The sequence below is a fragment of the Triticum urartu genome, chromosome 4 (genome assembly GCF_003073215.2).
Source record: "Triticum urartu cultivar G1812 chromosome 4, Tu2.1, whole genome shotgun sequence".
NCBI classification, from domain to species: domain Eukaryota; kingdom Viridiplantae; phylum Streptophyta; class Magnoliopsida; order Poales; family Poaceae; genus Triticum; species Triticum urartu.
The window spans coordinates 594,114,835-594,131,371 of NC_053025.1; the positions used below are offsets into that span (position 1 = coordinate 594,114,835).

At 42.1% G+C, this 16,537-nt stretch overlaps 1 long non-coding RNA gene and 1 pseudogene across 2 annotated transcripts; both read right to left on the reverse strand.

Annotated features, from left to right (window-relative positions):
• LOC125552987 overlaps positions 1-16,537 on the reverse strand; it is an 82,846-nt pseudogene that overhangs the window by 6,246 nt on the left and 60,063 nt on the right.
• LOC125552989 lies at positions 753-3,456 on the reverse strand. Of its 2 annotated transcripts, none has more exons than XR_007303873.1 (5): positions 3,049-3,456; positions 2,780-2,978; positions 2,614-2,672; positions 2,332-2,531; positions 753-2,258 (listed from the first exon to the last, which is right to left on the reverse strand). It is a non-coding gene; the product is annotated as an uncharacterized LOC125552989 (long non-coding RNA). The 2 variants fall into 2 exon arrangements; XR_007303874.1 differs by having other exon boundaries at positions 753-2,268.

Consider the following 16,537-nt stretch of genomic DNA (forward strand, 5'->3'; position numbering starts at 1 on the left):
AGAGAATGCCCAGACAGCAATGTATACCTTGATGTTTCATTTTTCTTTATATAACTGGGCCACTCATGTAAGGTCTCAGTTCCCTTTTCATTAGGAGTCAGTTTGTCTATCTCACTTGGATGCATGGATAAGTTATCATAGTTTAAAAGGTATTGAAGGCTGAATCATTTCTATACGATTTTTAGCACGTACTTACAAATTCAATGAAAAATTGACAGGAACGAAAATTTGTCAGAAACACACACTACATATGCTAACTTTTATGCCATCCATATTTAAGCCGCCCACTTCTTATGTCTTCTCTCGGGCCTGTGACTATATTCGATGATGATATAACCAAAGCGATGTTAAATGCACTACGTATTTGGAAATTAAAATTTTCATCATTCATACCAATTCAAAAGCAGAGAAGGTTGTCGGCCATCAATGTTGTGTGAGATCATAATGATTTGGGTAAAATATAAAAGAATGCCTAGAATGTTTTGTATACCTGTAGGCATAAAGGAGCAAACCATGGTAATTGCTAGAACATCTAGATTACAGAATAGAGATAATCACAAAGTGACTATATTAACCGTAAAATTCTTGAAAGGATCATCTCATCATACAAAGTATAGTGTTAATCTCTGCGGAAGAATGAGGAATGGGGCAAGAAGAAATCTCAGTGCTTACCTCCGTGGGGTAGTAGAAGTAAGGTTTGTCGGATTGCTGATGGTGTGAGGGCTGAGGCTCATCAAGAGATTGAGCTGCATAGAGCCATAAAAAACAGAAAATAAAGATGATGGATCTACATCCTATGTCAAAGAGGAATATAGGGACTATAAGAATCGGAAAGAAACTTGTCATTAATGAACCAATCTTCTTATGCACGATCAGATCTTGATTACGCATGAAGGACACTTCATTGTGCAACACTTCAGTATCTCAAAATTGCAAAGGAAAAAATTCCACAACTTAGCTAGAGTGTGTAGCAGAAACGTCTATAGGAGGAGCGCTACTTCCGATATGGTTTCTGCTAGTTGTGCTGCCTGCTTGGCTGGGATTGGTTGTGTGGCCGCCTTGGCTGGTACAGATGACCGGGGGAGGTAGGCGACGTCGGTATGGACGCACGGAGAGGCTTCAGCTGGCTAGGGCGGGGTAGAGGACTGGTGGAGGAACGACGCCGGATCGACCTTGGCCGGAATAGAAACATAGAAGGAAGGGGAGGACCAGGGCACTGCACCGGTAAGGGGAGGCACGCCCGAGAAAATCCCGGAGTGCCATGGAGGAGAGCCGGACCGACGTTGTGCAGGAGAAGCCACATGTGTATTATCCACCTTGGCTATATACCTGCACATATGCATCAGAGATAACATGCGGGAATTGAATCCCTCCCGTCACCGGAACGCCCGGCCAGGCAGCGCGATCGTTGATGACACTCACTCGCGGCTGGAGGCGTTTGCTTGCCCTCGCGTGTGTGCCGCACGAATATATAAGGGAAAAGATAAGGGCTCGACCGGTTGAGGGTTCAATCGTTTTTTTCTATTTTATTAAAGAGAGAGAGAGAGAGAGGAGTCGATGGGTTGCATAGTTTACCACCTGAAGATGAAAAGAAAGGGCTCAATTTACACGCTGGCAACGGAAGGCACGATCTGACTTCATGCACGGGAAAAAGTTGCTCATGTAGCACTATAGCTGATGATGTGGCTAGACTGCTGAGGTGTAGTAAGATGGATGGTTGCATGTTATTAGTGATGTGGATAGTTTGCATGTTAAGAGAAATAAGATAGTGGGGATGAACTATTTAGGTATTATAGATTTGTTGCTTGTGTTGGGAAGGAAATCAAATCAAACGTTCATTGTTTTTAGTTGTTATTCCTAATAGAGTAGCACATGAAAACTCAAACAAAATAGGAAAGTGTTGTGGCCATTTAATACTGAAACCAACAGGGTACTAAGAAACTGATGGATATAAACTTGTTATTGTCATGCTTGCTGGAGAGAAACAAAAATAGAAACACAATTAATAATACGCAGTGCTAAATTAACCCATGAAACTAATACTCAATGTGACTGCACGCTGAGCACTGTCCACCTCATTTTGAGTTTGGTTACCCAACTCTTTCAGGCTGAGTTGCAAAAACTTCAAAATATGTAACTCTTTCAGAGCAGATAAAAGTTGTGTTTAAGGCGAAACTTCCTCCGTCCTCAAAGAACATGTAAGCTAAGCGTTGTCCACCTCATTTTGGGAATTGAGAGAGTTGTGCTCCGTCCTCATCCTTATGATAGCTAAGTGTTGTCAAGGAGTGAGCCTGAAGCATGTAAAAGTTCAGAAAAGTTAGCAATGCATACCTGGATTGTTTGTGTTCCTCAAAGAATACGGTGACCCTGTTGACAGTCGTGGTCCGGCTGAGCTTCAGTATGATAGTGTCTGCCCCCGGAGATCTAGACATAATCATCAATTTATCTAACACAAAAGAGTTCTCGCAGATGCCATCCTTGACGTTGTCGCCCTGTTAACACAGAAGTCTATGTGCCAATGAACCTTCTCCCTGAGTGTAACGAACATCAAATGGTTGTGATTCTTTATGTGCTTAGTTATGAACCAACTATTTATTAGCTGCATGTAGCAACCTGATCAGCGCGGGACACTCGTACATGCATGGTCGGCTTTTCTCAGCCTTAGGCTTTCCCTGAAAAAATTCAAAAAAAAGTGATGGCACATCAGCTCACTCCATGATGCCTTTTTCCAAACCAAAACTGCAAAAAAAAAAAGAAACCCACATATAGTATCTCGTACCACAGAACTTAGTGAACAACTGCACTCTATCTTCTGCATTTAGTCGGCTTTCCCCATATCTAATACCGAATCCAACTTCCGCAGATTCACCAATTGAATCCTCCGTGCCAAGAGCGCCAGCCTCCCCCTGGGTGGCAGCCTTAGTGGCACCGGATCGGAGTGCTTAAGGTCATCGGCGAACTCTTGCCGAAGTGGGAACCTGCGGGCGCCGGATTTCAAGGAAAGGTTTGTAAAAATCAATAGAGGGGTGGCGGACAAAAAGAGCTTACCTGACCACCAGATCGAGCACGAACTCCAGGCCGTTCTCCTCCATCCTTAAGCACTGGAGCGGAGGTGGAGGCGACCAGAGCCGGCGGCGGCGCGCCGCCGAGGTTGGTGCGACGGCGAGCTTGGGCGGTGAGGCGGCGGGGCAGAAGCTGCAGGAGACAGCGGCGGGGACCTCGAGGCCGAGCTCAGGCCATGGCTTCCCTGGCTCCAGAGGCCGTGGCGGCGCCGGACGCAGCAGCGGGGCGAGGAGGAGGCCGGCCGTCGGGGAGGCAGGAGCTCCTCGTCCCCTCGATCCAGATCGGGGTCGAGGAGGGAGCAACAGGGGCGCGAGGGAGCGGGCGACCCGCGGGCGGCGGTCGGGGCGTAGGTCTTTCTTCGTAGGTTAACCGTCGTGGATTTTTTTAGGACAATTTTCTGTCGATGAATCATAGTATTTCACAACGGGTCTCGTGATAGTATACTTTTTTTTGTCGGTTTTGAGGGTGGAAGGGGAGAATCGCTGGTTGCGGGAGGTGGGATCTAGGACGAAAATTAACCGTTTTTGATGGGACGAAAATTGACTGACGGAGACTACCAACTGCTCAATTAAAAGTAGAGATGGCTTGACAACAATGTCCGCATTTTTCTCAATAAATAAAATAAAATAAAATGTGGACCTATCCAGTTGAGATGACTCACTTAGCCAAATCATTATATTTGTTGGTAAGGAATTCCTTGGCTGTATCTGTTAAAGGCCTAACTTCATCGGCCTTTAAAATGGAGCATGGATGGTCTAGGTAGAGCAGTGCAGAATCTGTGGTTATAGGTAAGCTTGAAAGCAACTGACTGCAATGCCTCATGCAAGAAAAAATCTCAAACTTGTCGGCAGCCATCAGGTGTCGAGCAAAAGAGCAGGCTCAGTTGTTGTCAACTTTCCAGTGTACAAATAGCTTAAAAGCTGCATCATCGCATATTCCTCTGATCCAAGTAGAATGAAAAAAGGATTAAGTAAATAGTTTGATGAACGCCGTCGAGATTTGTTAACGAGGTTTGTTGATATGGTTACATCTCGGGGCTTGATTATAGGCGCTTCTTCCCATGACACCACTACAATACCGCATCCGGTTGCTCTGGACATCGGCACATGCCACCGGCTTCCCTTGCGTGTCGGTGCTATTATGTTGGCATAGGTTATATCGTGTGTCTACCCCCGCTATATATGAGAGGTCTAGGATATAAGTGTCCTATTTGGACAAGACTACATATCCTATGTAAAGACAATACAACTACAAGTCCAACTGTAACCTACCTTGTACACAATATTTGACACAACTCTAACAAACTCCACCTTGGCGAATATTCTTCACCACCTTGAATTCGTCAATGCATCAAACTTCCATGTACATTGGACTTGAGTTTATCCTATGAGTATCGCTGCTACTCCAAAGACTTAATATGATTCCACCTGCAACTTGTAGTCCCTTCTTTTCTTGATCATTGTCATCACTCGAGCAAAATTAAGTTCTTCTTTACTCTAGTGTATGCTCCCAACTTTCAGAGCTTCGTTCAACGCATCACACATTGATCACTGACCTGCGTGAAAATGAACAACTCACATATTGGATGTCAAACATAAGAGTTACCTGAACTCAACATCACCGCTCCTTTCTTGACCGCCTGTCTGGAACTTGAAAGAATTTCACCATTGCTTGTAGTCATTCCGAGTCAAATTCGCAGTTGTCTAACCACATGTATGACCACCAGAGCCTCCGCTATTACCGCGTCGAGCCTCTGCTGTTCCAGTCGAGTCTCAAGGGTCGCGAACCCACACCACTCAACCCCCACTGCAGAGTACCACCGATCAACACCGACCGATGACGAGTTTCACGCTTCCATCAGACCACTGGGCTCCAGTCCGAACTGCATGTCACTCGCTTTTCCCGCTGAATAGGCTTCGACTCTCTGTGCACTTATGCCGTAACTCCTCAATCAACACCGAGTGAAGTCCTCCAGACTCCAGCTCCACCTTCAACATGACTCCATGGTAGATGATCAGTCCACCCTCACGCCCCGTCGACTTCAAGCTCTGTGTGTACATCATCTTGAATCAACCCCGCGTCATAGTCTTGTCGAAGCCACACAAGCCCTCGGGGCCTGCGCCACGTGTTTCCACGCCCCAGAAATCGGTCACATCAGCATCACGCTCCTATGTTGTCGTCGCCGATCCCACCAACGTCTTCTGTACCAACCGACTTGCGTCGATCCGTCAGACTGTTCAGTCCGACCCAGCCGAACTTGTTCGACTGCAACGACACGCTTCAAGGCTCTCAAATCATCTTCCGTGAATTTCCATCCATCACATGATAATTCCATCTTAACTCACATGACTTCTCGCAACGCCTTCAAGCATCTTTGTTGTGCCCACAATCTTTCAACCGTATCTGCCATAACCCAAGGTTTCAGTTCCGTTGAACTTTTCCACCTCAAACCCGATGCCCGATGACGTCATGATTCTTCGCATGGCTGACCTTGAAAAATAACCGAGCTTCTACACGCAATGCCCAAGTACTTCAAGCACGTATACTAGTACTAGCAAATCTAACCAATAAATTGCTTTGGTCTTCACGTGATGGCTCCTGGCTCAACTCCTGATGCTGCTATTGCTTTGCCCTGTGTGTGCTTTCCGATGTACCGCCGTATCACGTCTGATAGATTTTCCTTCCGGTCAAATCAACTTGTTGCCGTGACGTACGTGAGGACTCGGTCCTCTTTTGGGGTCCAAAACAAATCTTGCACGCTTGCACAGCTCCAAGCTCCTGACACTACTAGGAAAAACCTTACCAATAGTGTAGGTTTTTAGACTACCAGTAGCGTAGGTTCCCACGCTACTGCTATGACGCTACAACTATTTTTTAGTAGTAGCGTGTGTTTTACCTTACGCTACTGCTAAACAGACATACCAGTAGCGTTTCTATTATACACCCACGCTACTAGTAAAGAAATAGTAGTAGCGCTTCTATTATACACCCACGCTACTAGTAACAAATTAGGATTTAAAAAAAATAAAAGTCTACCTATTTCAGTTCAGACATGCATTTCACAATACGTACATGTTATGCATACAGTCAATCATCAAACATACATATCTGATGTAGATAATTAACACACGCACGCACACACACACAATATATGCCACACGTGTAAGTCGCCGGCGTCGACGCCTCCACAAGGCCGTGTTGATGGTGTTGATGTCGTCGTCGCCGCCGCCGGAGCACCATGACATTGTCGTCGTCTTCATCGCCGCCGTAGCCCCGTGTCGATGTCGATGTCGTCGTTATCATCGTCGCCGCAGCCCCATGTCGAGGTCCTCCACCTCGACGACCTCCGACGTCGCAATCACCTGGACGATCATCTGCGCGACACAGTCTCTGGGCTTCACGGTGAAGTCCGCGTCCAAGTGTTTGAAGAGCACGACACCCACCGGGCTATGGTAGTCCGCGTCAATCACCCATGCACCCACGTTGGGAAAGTAAAAAAACTTATTAGTTCGCGTCCTCGTTCAAATCCAGCAGGGTATTTTCTTTCTTTTTAGCCCATGCACATGAATCAATAGTAAAAAAATATCATTTTATGAGCCAGGTTGACAGTGTTGAGACACAGGAAAGCATAATGTTTGTAACAATCTTCATTAACAAGAAAAAATGATTTCTCAAATGACATTTGCTTCACCAACAATGATTAGTAGTAGCATCGGCATACCCTCTAATTCAGCATAGGAGTTTCAAGCAAGGGAAAATTAGTCTACTACTTTAAAACTAGAATCAGCATCCTTATGGTGTATGCATAGCACAATACTAATGTCCATGTGATGTATTTTCAATCTAGTTTATATTATGTTAGTAACTACAACTGAGTCCCGAGCAACTGCAACTGCAACTACAATCAGCGCATCGGCAACTGAAAGCTTGGCCACAGCTTATCATTGGCAACAAACAGAGGGGCACTAAATGCTGTTTGTTGGGACTGCTACAACGTTGGGAGGAACACCGACCGTCGGTGCTCAGTCCCAATTTTTTCATTTATGAGAGGGAACCTTGAAGGAAGCTTCTTCAGTTAGCAGTACAGAAAAGTAGAGCTGGTCAGGCGATTAGCTCACACCTTGTCTTGCAAGTAAGCAGCGTAGAAGACTCCCAGGGCACCTAGAGAGAGTGCTGAAAGAAGGCCAGATGGCACCAGCTTCCGGGTATTGTACAGCCTGGTACCTGAACGAACAGGAGGGTCAGCAACGTCAGATCCCGATTTCGTGAAGATGTAGGCACAAAGAGGGTCAAACAGACCAAACACAGCAGCAAACAGAAAGGCAGACCCAAATCCAACAGCATCGCCTAGTGCTTTGTGTCAGAAAACTGCATCAGATAATACGTCTGCAAAATGCAGATAAGTTAAGCCATGAAAACAATCTATGAGCACATGTTCGCACACATAATGATCACTAGAAATCAGAGCGCACAGCAGGAAGAAGATTGCTAAGGTGTGGATTCTCTCACTAAAAAAATCCAAGCTCAGTAAGAATGACCATAGAATCAGCAAGTATGAGCAATGAATCTCTAGAAAGGTTTCTTATCGTTTTGTTTCTAGCGGTCCTCATGGCGTTGTACCTGCTCTGCAGATGACTTCTCTCTTTAATGCATAATACACCATCCAGGGTGTATTCTAAAAGAAAAGAAAAGACAATGAATCTACAGTCTGAACCTGTCTAAGTCATAGGATGATAATTTAATACTCCAAAAGGTAGGAACCAATGAGCTCACTGATTTGCGCCAAGAGTACATGTTTCTAAATTAATCACATCACATTCATAATTTGTTCTTCTTTCACTTTGAAATTTCTCGTTATTTCAGAGTTTGAGATTCAGTAACTGTAAATAGACTCCCGAGTTTAGATTGTGCTACTGAGTTAGAACCAAGCAGAGACTTCATAAACACTACTGCAGAACCGGGCAATAGCACCAGTTCGTAAGGCCCTTTAGTTCCGGTTCGGTAACCGGCACTAAAGTGTGGGCACTAAAGGTCCCCCCCTTTAGTACCGGTTCAGCATGAACCTGTGCTAAAGGGCAACCACGTGGCACGAGCCAGCTCGGGTGGCAGGGAGCCCTTTAGTACCGGTTGGTGACACCAACCGGTATTAAAAGGTTGGGGGGTTTTTGGGTTTATGATTTCTTTTTCATTTAATTTTGTGTTTTCCATTTAATTCTTTTTCGTTTGCTGGTATTTTACGATGCTACATATTATACACGTTATGCATATATATAAATAGAATTTTTAGTAGAACCGATCATATATATATATATATATATATATATATATCATCGAATGTCTCACAACCACCATTAATTCACACATATATACACACATGTATATATGTATACAATTAGGTAGCTATATACAGTTTCTCGTAATTGGTGCCTTCGGAGCCAGTGGCATTAGCCTAATTGATGCCTTCGGAGCACGATGACAATTGGAAATGGTTCATGGGGGCGGTAGCGGGTAAAAGTATTCTCCTTTGGGATCTATGACCTGGTCGAGCAAAAATCCTGTTATTTCCTCTTGAATTGCTTCTATGCGGTCCTCTGCTAGGAGCTGCTCCCGCACCTTTTTGAACTGTTAAGAAGGAGATCAATATGCATGTGTATTAGTTGTGTGACTAGATATTGATAATGGTGTAAAAATTGTGAATAGTGTTCTGACAAACGTACCCACTCCTGTCTTTGAGATCTGCTCCTTTCGGATGCCATCATGCGAATGTTCTCGCAAACGTAGTATGCACACAGATTATTCCCCGGCGCCTGCTTCAGGGCCTTTACGAGAATGGAATTTGATCAGATAATAATTAATCAAGCATGATAATTAAAGAGATGGCAGCTAGCTAGCTAGTACTACTTAATTACTTACCTTGGGTCGATACCATTTCAGATTTCGTTTCCAATGGCCTGGAGTGACGCTGATGAACTTTTGCCCAAGCCCTGCCCGCCGACAAAGAAAATGAATAAATGGGTTATTAAATAGTTGTTATCAGGAAAAAACGAACTAATTAAATAGGCCGAGATATAGTTAATAATGATTGAAATTACCTGTTGACTATCCCCTTCACGATGGTGTAGTCACTTGCTTTCTTAAGTAGTGAGTCTAGTACTTCAATTGTTCCTTCATTAACTTTAATGATTAACAAGATCCAGTGAAATCTGCATGCACAAACGTTTGCATGTCTTAATTAAGCGGGCATATGTAAGCAAAAACATATAGCTAGTTAGTAGGCAAAAACAGAATTTGTAGTACAAGACAATGTGACTCACTCGAAGTTGTAAGGAAGTAGTATATCTTCATTGTATTTGAGGCGCTTGAAGAACTCTAGCATGCTTTCCTCTACACTTTTTTCGTAATATAGATCTGATTTCCATGTGTATTCATTAATGGTATTTGGGTCAACGAACCCAATGCCATAGCGTCCACCTTTTTTCATTTCATAAATCTTCATCCTGCATAATACCACAGAAAAGAATATAGTGAGGATAATTACAGGTAATGATTGATCAAAATGATCACTACAGCTAGCTTGAGACTTAAATTACAAAAAGAAATCACTTACAGACAATAGCAACTGACGATAGATTTGTCGAGTGCGTCTTGATTGTATAACTGAAATAGTTTTGAATACTCAACGAACACAACTTTCTCATGGTAGTAATGATCCTTCTTGACATTCACCATGAGGGACTCTCGATTGGAAATCTTGGTAATGTCCATGTACCATTGATGCAATTCATACATTCTCGTTGGGAGCTTCTTGACCTCGTCTGGCTCGACCAAAGGTTGGCCCAGACATATTTCCGTTTTATTTCCTCCTCTGTAATCAGAGACATGGGCTCGATATCGAGGAGTTGTCCAACAGTGATCATGATGCTTTTAGCCTTCTCAATATGCTCCTCGGTTATTACCACATCGCCCAGCCCGGGAACGTTAACGGTTTGTCCACAATAATATTGGGCGCGCGTACTCTCATGTGTTGTTGGTACAACAAGCGGGGGGATTGATTGAGCCACCTGTTCTCCCAGCTGGGGAACGGTTTTACCGCTCCTTTTGCCAGCTGATTTGCTCGAGCTCGAGCTCGCCTCTTTCTGTAGACGTGCTCGATTTAACTTCCTAAGGTGGCGCTCATAGTCTGTGTCAATAGGCTTGGGAGCTGGTGCTCTAGCCATACAAATGAAGTGGTCAATCTTTTCCTCAGGCACTTTCTCCCTTGGCGGCGGTGGCGGTTTCGGTGCAAAATGGGCTTCCACCTCGGCCTTCGATATGGCTGCTAATGTCTACTACACAACCTTCTTCTTGTAGACGTTGTTGGGCCTCCAAGTGCAGAGGTTTGTAGGACAGTAGCAAATTTCCCTCAAGTGGATGACCTAAAGTTTATCAATCCGTAGGAGGCGTAGGATGAAGATGGTCTCTTTCAAGCAACCCTGCAACCAAATAACAAAGAGTCTCTTGTGTCCCCAACACCCAATACAATGGTAAATTGTATAGGTGCACTAGTTCGGCGAAGAAACGGTGATACAAGTGCAATATGGATGGTAGATAAAGGTATTTGTAATCAGAAATTATAAAAAACAGCAAGGTAACTAATGGTAAAAGTGAGCGTAAACGGTATTGCAATGCGTGGAAATAAGGCCTGGGGTTCATACTTTCGATAGTGTAAGTTCCCTCAACAATACTAACATAATTGGATCATAAAACTATCCCTCAACATGAAACAAAGAGTCACTCCAAAGTCACTAATAGCGGAGAACGAACGAAGAGATTATGGTAGGGTACGAAACCACCTCAAAGTTATTCTTTCCAATCAATCCGTTGGGCTATTCCTATAAGTGTCACAAACAGCCCTAGAGTTCATACTAGAATAACACCTTAAGACACAAATCAACCAAAACCCTAATGTCACCTAGATACTCCAATGTCACCTCAAGTATCCGTGGGTATGATTATACGATATGCATCACACAATCTCAGATTCATCTATTCAACCAACACATAGAACCTCAAAGAGTGCCCCAAAGTTCCTATCGGAGAATCACGACGAAAACATGTGCCAACCCCTATGCATAGGTTCATGGGCGGAACCCGCAAGTTGGTCACCAAGACATACATCAAGTGAATCACGTGATATCCCATTGTCACCACAGATATCCACGGCAAGACATACATCAAGTGTTCTCAAATCTTTAAAGACTCAATCCGATAAGATTACTTCAAAGGGGAAACTCAATTCATTACAAGAGAGAAGAGGGGAAGGAGAAACATAAGATCCAACTATAATAGCAAAGCTCGCGATACATCAAGATCGTATCACCTCAAGAACACGAGAGAGAGAGATCAAACACATAGCTACTGGTACATACCCTCAGCCCCGAGGGAGAACTACTCCCTCCTCGTCATGGAGAGCACCGGGATGATGAAGATGGCCACCGGAGAGGGATTTCCCCCTCCGGCAGGGTGCCGAAACGGGTCTAGATTGGTTTTCGGTGGCTACGGAGGCTTCTGGCGGCGGAAATCCTGATCTATTTTCTGTTCTGGAAGTTTTACGATACGTAGGTATATATGGGTGCAGGGGGTACGTCGGAGGAGCTATGGGGGCCCCACGAGGCAGGGGGCGCGCCCTAGGGGGGGCGCCCCCACCCTCGTGAGCACCTCCTGTATCTCCTGACGTGGAGTCCAAGTCTATCCGGTGGCTTTCGTTCCAAAATAACTTCTCTAGTTGATTTCGTTCCGTTTCGACTCCGTTTGATATTCCTTTTCTTCGAAACACTGAAATAGGCATAAAACAGCAAATCTGGGCTGGGCCTCCGGTTAATAGGTTAGTCCCCAAAATAATATAAAAGTGGAAAATAAAGCCCATATTGCCCAAAACCGTAGATAATATAGCATGGAGCAATCAAAAATTATAGATACGTTGGAGACGTATCAAGCATCCCCAAGCTTAATTCCTGCTCGTCCTCGAGTAGGTAAATGATAAAAAGATAATTTTTGATGTGGAATGCTAGTTGGCATAATTTCAATGTAATTCTTCTTACTTGTGATATGAATATTCAGATTCGAAAGATTCAAGACAAAAGTTCATATTGACATAAAAATAATAATACTTCAAGCATACTAACTAAGCAATCATGTCTTCTCAAAATAACATGGCCAAAGAAAGTTATCCCTACAAAATCATATAGTCTGGCTATGCTCTATCTTCACCACACAAAATATTTAAATCATGCACAACCCCGATGACAAGCCAAGCAATTGTTTCATACTTCTGATGTTCTCAAACTTTTTCAATCTTCACGCAATACATATCAATGCACAACCCCGATGACATAGCACTATAGGTGTAATAGAATGGTGGTTGTGGAGAGGACAAAAAGGAAGAAGATAGTCTCACATCGACTAGGCGTATCAACGGGCTATGGAGATGCCCATCAATAGATATCAATGTGAGTGAGTAGGGATTGCCATGCAACGGATGCACTAGAGCTATAAGTATATGAAAGCTCAAGAAAAGAAACTAGTGGGTGTGCATCCAACTCGCTTGCTCACGAAGACCGAGGGCATTTTAAGGAAGCCCATCATTGGAATATACAAGCCAAGTTCTATAATGAAATATTCCCACTAGTATATGAAAGTGACAACATAGGAGACTCTCTAACATGAAGATCATGGTGCTACTTTGAAGCACAAGTGTGGTAAAAGGATAGTAGCATTGTCCCCCCCTTTTTTATTTGGCCTTTTTTTGGCCTTTATTTTTTTATGGCCTTTCTCTTTTTTGGGACAATGCTCTATTGAATGATGATCATCACACTTCTATTTATTTATAACTCAATGATACAACTCGATACTAGAACAAAGTATGACTCTATATGAATGCCTCCGGCGGTGTACCGGGATATGCAATGAATCAAGAGTGACAAGTATGAAAGAATCATGAACAGTGGCTTTGCCACAAATACTATGTCAACTACATGATCATGCTAAGCAATATGACAATGATGAATGTGTCATGATGAACGGAATGGTGGAAAGTTGCATGGCAATATATCTCGGAATGGCTATGGAAATTCCATAATAGGTAGGTATGGTGGCTGTTTTGAGGAAGGTATATGGTGGGTGTATGGTACCGGCGAAAGTTGCGCGGTACTAGAGAGGCTAGCAATGGTGGAAGGGTGAGAGTGCGTATAATCCATGGACTCAACATTAGTCATAAAGAACTCACATACTTATTGCAAAAATCTATTAGTTATCGAAACAAAGTACTACGCGCATGCTCCTAGGGGGATAGATTGGTAGGAAAAGACCATCGCTCGTCCCCGACCGCCACTCATAAGGAAGACAATGAATAAATAAATCATGCTCCGACTTCATCACATAACGGTTCACCATACGTGCATGCTACGGGAATCACAAACTTTAACACAAGTATTTCTCAAATTCACAACTACTCAACTAGCATGACTCTAATATCACCATCTTCATATCTCAAAACAATTATCAAGCATCAAACTTCTCTTAGTATTCAAAACACTCATAAGAGAATTTTATTATTCTTGAATACCTAGCATATTAGGATTTTAGTAAATTACCATGCTATTAAGACTTTCAAAATAATATAAGTGAAACATGAGAGTTCATCTATTTATTCAAAATAAAACTACCACCATGCTCTAAAAGATATAAGTGAAGCACTAGAGCAAATGACAAACTACTCCGAAAGATATAAGTGAAGATCAATGAGTAGTCGAATAATTATGCAACTATGTGAAGACTCTCGAACATTTAATAATTTCAGATCTTGGTATTCTATTCAAACAGCAAGCAAAGCAAAATAAAATGACGTTCTAAGAATGGCAAACATCATGTGAAGAAGCAAAAACTTAGGATAAACCGAAACTAACCGATAGTTGTTGAAGAAGAAAGGTGGGATGCCAACCGGGGCATCCCCAAGCTTAGATGCTTGAGACTTCTTGAAATATTATCTTGGGATGCCTTGGGCATCCCCAAGCTTGAGCTTTTGTGTCTCCTTAATTCCTCTCATATCACGGTCTCCCTAAATCTCAAAAGCTTCATCCACACAAAACTCAACAAGGACTCGTGAGATAAGTTAGTATAAACCATTGCAAAAACCTTATCATACTCTAATGTAGCAAATCACTAAAATTATTATTAAACATTGCATACTAAATGCCTCTGCATATTTAATAGTCCTATCCTCAAATAGAATCATTAAAGAAGCAACCATATGCAAACAATGCAAACATAACAGCAATCTGCCTAAACAGGATAGTCTGTAAAGAATGCTGCAACATCCATACTTCCCTAGCTCCAACAATTATGAAATAAAATTCCCACTGTAGTAAATTTATAAGATCTTAATATTCAAAAGGTTTCAACATTTTATCACATTCTTACTTTTCTAGGGAATTATTGCAACAGCGGTAAACTTTCTGTTTTCAAACAGCAACATGTGGACTTCTAAAATAGGCATAGTAAAGGCTATCAATGCCACTTTTCTTGAAATAAAAGATGCAAAACATTGTTATAAATAACAGCAAGAAAATTAACAAAATAAATTGATGCTCCAAGCAAAACACATATCATGTGGCGAATAAAAATATAGCTCCAAGTAAAGTTACCGATGAACGAAGACGAAAGAGGGGATGCCTTCCGGGGCATCCCCAAGCTTAGGCTCTTGGTTGTCCTTGAATATTACCTTGGGGTGCCTTGGGCATCCCCAAGCTTAGTCTCTTGCCACTCCTTATTCCATAATCCATCGAATCTTTACCCAAAACTTGAAAACTTCACAACACAAAACTTAAAGTAGAAAACTCGTGAGCTCCGTTAGTATTAGAAAATAAATCACCACTTCAAGGTACTGTAATGAACTCATTCTTAATTTATATTGGTTTTAAACCTATTGTATTCCAACTTATATATGGTTCATACCCTCCGATACTACTCATAGATTCATCAAAATAAGCAAACAACACACGAAAGACAGAATCTGTCAAAAACAGAACAGTCTGTAGTAATCTGGATCAAACGTATACTTCTGGAACTCATAAAATTCTCAACTAAATTGATGGACCTGAGGACTTTATCTATTAATCATCTGCAAAAATAATTAACTAAAAATCACTCTCCAAATAAAAATGACAGCAGTTCTCTTGAGCGCTAAAGTTTCTGTTTTTTATAGCATGATCAACAAGACTTCACCCAAGTCTTCCCAAAGGTTCTACTTGGCACAAACACTAATTAAAAGCATAAAACCACATCTAAACAGAGGCTAGATGAATTATTAATTACTAAACAGGAACAAAAAGCAAGGAACTAAAATAAAATTGGGTTGCCTCCCAACAAACGCTATCGTTTAACACCCCTAGCTAGGCATGATAATGACAATGATGCTCACATAAAAGATAAGAATTGAAATATAGAGAGAACATCATGAAGAATATGACTAGCACATTTAAGCCTAACCCACTTCCTATGCATAGGTTTTTTGTGAACAAACAACTTATGGGAGCAATAATCAACTAGCATAGGAAGGCAAAACAAGCATAACTTCAAAACTTTAAGCACATAGAGAGGAAACTTGATATTATTGCAATTCCTACAAGCATATATTCCCCCCTCATAATAATTTTCAGTAGCATCATGAATGAATTCAACAATATAACCAGCACTTAAAGCATTCTTTTCATGATCTACAAGCATAGAAAATTTACTACTCTCCACATAAGCAAAATTCTTCTCATGAATAATAGTGGGAGCAAACTCAACAAAATAACTATCATGTGATTGAAAATTAAAATGAAGATGACAAGTTTCATGGTTATCATTATTCTTTAAAGCATACGTGTCATCACAATAATCATCATAGATAGGAGGCATGCTTTCATCATAATAAATTTGCTCATCAAAACTTGGGGGACAAAAAATATCATCTTCATCAAACATAGCTTCCCCAAGCTTGTGGCTTTGCATATCATTAACATCATGGATATTCAAGGAATTCATACTAACAACATTGCAATCATGCTCATCATTCAAATATTTAGTGCCAAACATTTTATAGATTTCTTCTTCTAGCACTTGAGCACAATTATCCTTTCCATCATACTCACGAAAGATATTAAAAAGGTGAAGCGTATGAGACAAACTCAATTGCATTTTTTATAGTTTTCTTTTATAAACTAAACTAGTGATAAAACAAGAAACTAAAAGACACGATTGCAAGATCTAAAGATATACCTTCAAGCACTCACCTCCCTGGCAATGGCGCCAAAAAAGAGCTTGATGTCTACTACACAACCTTCTTCTTGTAGACGTTGTTGGGCCTCCAAGTGCAGAGGTTTGTAGGACAGTAGAAAATTTCCCTCAAGTGGATGACCTAAGGTTTATCAATCCGTATGAGGCGTAGGATGAA